A 4552-nucleotide genomic window follows, 5' to 3' on the forward strand; every position below is an offset into this window, starting at 1 on the left:
TCACCATTCCTTATTCAGGATTCTTTGTCTCTGCCTCCCCAACCCGTCTGCAGTGCTTCCCCCAACTCTTTTCCTTGTACCAGCTGTGACAAAACTACATCCGTTTTTAAACTGATGGGCTTTTTACATTCTATTGATATTCTTATATCAAAGAAAGACCTTCTTTCTCCCTTTAGTAAAAGAAGCCAGTTAAGCTCAAGGTTGGTAATGCTTGACCAGGGCAAGAGAGCCGCTATGGACTAACTTAACAGGAACAGTTGGGAAGAGGGACCCCCATCCTCTCATCTCTTAATAATGCACAATGTCCAGAGGTGGGGGAGATGACATAGTTACTGAGAAGCATGTAAGTCGGTTATAATTGGATTAATTTGATCATGCAAAAGGGGCAATTTCCGTGCCGCCATTTTGGTAGGTGACTTGTGGTTCCATTTGGAAAGATTACTTAGCAAACTAGCATTGTTTTTTCTCTCTTCATGCTACAGAGGAAGTGGAGCTAAAAGGCATGGGAAACCACTCTCCAGAGACTTTAGAAGGAAAATAGCATAATCTCTCTGTGATAAAGAATGCAAACACATTATCCCATTGTTAGAGGCAGAATACTCTTTTGAAATGGTAACATTGAAATATTAGTTGGTGTTCCCCGGGAAGATCCTAGTATCAACAGAATGTAAAAAGCTGGATGACGCTTTTAGCGAGGCTAAACTCTTAGCAATGAATTCCAGGCTCCCTCAAAATTCTCAAACTCGATATCCCAGAGACCTGAGACCGAAGAAGACCATATAGCCTAGGAATATCTGAGACCGGTGCCCATTGATTGCAGGGATTCACTCCAGTACCTTACTGCATTCTAAGACCCAAAGCCTTACCATGATCTTGACTAAGATCCAGTCTCCTGAACCCAAGGATACCATGTGTTGAATTCAGAATTAAGTTGATGTAGAGAAAATAAAGATATGCAGTATTCTATGCTCAACTGAGTCTGTGGATTAAAAGCATATCCAGTACACACTATTATACACATTAATTGATTCGCCTGCTGTTTAGGAAAAGAGAACTTAGTTTGCCACAGAACCATCCCTGACTGGAGGGGAAGTGTTAAGCAGACCTTAAGATATGAATCCAGCCCCTCAGTAGTCCAGGTCGAGTAACATCTTATGGGCAAAACTCGAATGAAGAGCTGTAAATAGATTACAAGGAAGGCAGTCAGCACTGTTATCTGTTATAATATCAACAGTAATGGTGCAACATCAAAATGTAAAACCCGATATCACAGTTAGAATAGCAATTGTTTTTTAGCTCCTTCCTCTTACAGTAGAGTTTTAAACATATGTGCAAATAAATGGAAGATATCAATTTTAACATTTTTTTAAATTTTTATTTATTTATTTTAGAGGGCGAGAGAGAGTGGGCAGGGGAGAGGGGAGGGAGAGGGAACGAGAACCTCAAGCAAACTCTGCACTGAGCACGTAGCCTGACGCGGGGCTCAATCCCACCACCCTGAGATAATGACCTGAGCCCAGCCCAAGAGTTGGACGCTTAACCAAAGGAGCCACCCCAGGCACCCCAATTTAACATGTTTTTAATTTGCCAGCATTGGTCTACGTACTGGGAGACATCAGTGAACAAAAGATAAAGATTCCCACATTCTACTGGAGAGTGTAGAAAACAAACAATAAACATGATAAATAAGTAAATTATAACAAGTTAAAAAGTGACAAGTGGGGGAAAAAAAGCAGAAAGTGGACCCGAGCACAAGAATCCGAGCAGGGAAGATGGAGTCAGAGCACTGTTTTGAGCAGAGTGAGTGGCATTTCAGCAAAGGCGTGAGGGAGACATGGGGCCAGCCTAGCAGGTAGCTGGAGGACAAGCATTCTGGGGAGAGGAGATGCAGGAACAGAGGGGGGAAACACCTGTGAAGAATCAAGGTGAAGCTAGGCAAGAGGAAGAAGGGAGAACCTTCCCACCACAGCACTGCTTTGGTCCCTGGGGAAGGACAGAGGGAAGACCGGTTACCAAGAGCATCAGAGGACACTACAGCTCTGAGGAGTTTCAGCGCCATCAGTGGGGAGCCCCCAGGCACACGCTGCTTATGAAAGAAGTCACACATGCAGAAGAAATGTCTGGCTCCAAAATTCCTGCCTTGCTCAGTCACTGGCTGGGTGGGAACAAAGCCTTGACCTGAGCCTCATGCAGCTGGGAGCTGGGAGCCCAGGTTCTCTTCAAGACCTGGCATGTTCAAGTAGCAAAAACAAGTCGATGAGGCTAGAGCAGAGCGAGCAAGAGGGAGAGCAGTGGTGAGGTCAGAGAAATAAGGGGGTCAGGGGTCAGATCAACCCATGAGACCATGGGCTATTGTAAGGACTTTGGCATTTTTCTGAGTGGAATATATTAATGCCAGTGACAAACTCTGGGCAGTTTTGAGCAAAAGGAAGTGACATAATCTTACTCCTGTTTTAGGAATATAAATTCTGGGGGCACCTGAGTGGCTCAGTCCTTAAGCCTTTGGCTCCAGGTCATGATCCCAGGGTCCTGGGATCGAGCCCCGCATCGGGCTCCCTGCTCCACGGGAAGCCTGCTTCTCCCTCTCCCACTCCCCCTGCTCGTGTTCCCTCTCTCGCTGTGTCTCTGTGTCAGATAAGGAAATAAAATCTTAAAAAAAAAAGGAATATAAATTCTGGTTACTCTACTCTAGATTGTGAGGGGGACAGGGTCAAAGTGGAGAGACTAGTTGGGAGGCTATAACATTGATCCAGTGGTATGGGGTTTAGGTAGCAAAGGAAGGCATGAGACGAAGCCCAATTGTGGATATAAATGGAAGGTAGAACCAGGGAGATGAGCTGAAAGATTGTACGTGGAATGCAAGACAAAGAAAGAAATCGAGGATGTACCAGTTTCCGAGGGCTGCCTTGACGAAGCGCCACAAAATGCGTGTCTCACAGTTCTGGAGGCCGGAAGTCTGAGATTCAGGTGTCGGTGGGGTCGATCCCTTCTTAGGGCTCTGAGGGAGCATCTGTTCCTAGCTTCTGTTAGCCTCAGGCATTCCTCGGCTTTTTTATACTTGTGTTCCTGCGTCTTCACATTGTCTACAGCTACGCGCATGTCTCTCTGTGTCCAAAATCCCCTTTTTGTAAGGATACCAGTCATATTAGAAGAGGGCTCACTCTAATCTCATTTTAATGTCATCGTCTGCCAAAACCCGACACCCGGGTAAGGTCCCATCTGCAGATCCCGGGGATAAGAACCTGAAGACCTTTTGTGGGGGGCACAACTCTGCCGTAATGAGGATGAATTCAAGAGTTTGGCGCTAACCCGCCGAAAGGATGGTGTTGCCGGCAACTGACATGGGGAAGGCTGTGGGTGGTACAGGTTTGCATAGAGTCAGCCTGAGGTGTTACGAGAAATCAAGTGGTAATGGCAAGAGACAGTGATGTCAGTGTGGACAAAGGCTCAAGAGACAACTCTGGGCTGAAGAGAAGACTTTGGGCGTTGTTAGTGTAGAGATGGAGTAGATTTAAAGTCATGATCCCGGATGAGATGAAGACTTAGCTAAGGCCCAAGCCCTCTGATACTTCAAAGTCAAAATAGGATAAATTGGCATAAGGATTACATACATAGATAAATTAAAAGACTCTTAAGAAATGAATTATTTTTAGAGTGTTTTGAACAGTCCTGTTATATGGCAAACACCGTATCGTTGCCTGTTAATTAAAAGTCCCACTGCTCCTCAGTAGCAGAGAGAGGATTTGAACCTAAGATTTTCTGTATTCAGAACCCATCTTCCTTCTCTCTTCTCACAGTGAACATGACTCTCTCCTTAACATTAACACAGATCAATTAATCTAATTAGGGGAATTGGTCATTTGGAAAAATGGAGAGACAGATTTGAAAGGCTGCATTAGAGATGTTTCCCTAAATAGGAAATGAAGTTTTGAGAGGCTACGTTGTCACGTAAACGTGAAAGCAATAAAAGGGAACCGTGAGAGAACCTGAGGTACCTGGGCGTCAGGTGGGAAAGGCCAGGTTTATGAGAGTCTCTCAGAAAAACAGAGGACCTGCTGTAGATGTTCACAGGGCCAAGGAGATAAAGGATTTTGCTTCCTTCCTCTCTCACCTAGAGCTGCCCCTTTTCTTCTCCACCCCTTTACCCTTTAACATCAGGGGATGGGATCACCAGAAATATCTGTAAGTTCATACTGAAAACGATAGTCAGAGAATCGGGAACCGGTTGAAAAGGATGGAGGCTCAGAACAATCAGCGTCAAAGACAATAGTGAAATCCAGGAGAGTGGCCGTAGGGAGTCATGTGATGGTGAGGAGGCCAAAGGTCGTCCAAGTAAAGTTGCAGGAAAGCGCAATGCATCATGTCACTGTCCCAAGATCTGTAAGCACGCAGGACAGTAGATGAAGGCTAGAAGCTTCATCATGGAGAGCGGAAGTGGATGGAATGAGTCATTATAAAGTAGCCGGAAGAGAACATTGAGGCCGTGCACCTAGAATCCTAAAACTGTAGGGCTAGAAGGGGCCTGGGGCGTCATCTACTTGAATGTTTTGTA

Source organism: Eumetopias jubatus, unplaced genomic scaffold (genome assembly GCF_037043125.1).
Source record: "Eumetopias jubatus isolate StellerSeaLion01/CBP00866 unplaced genomic scaffold, mEumJub1_p1.0 scaffold_2, whole genome shotgun sequence".
In the NCBI taxonomy this organism is placed as follows: Eukaryota; Metazoa; Chordata; class Mammalia; order Carnivora; family Otariidae; genus Eumetopias; species Eumetopias jubatus.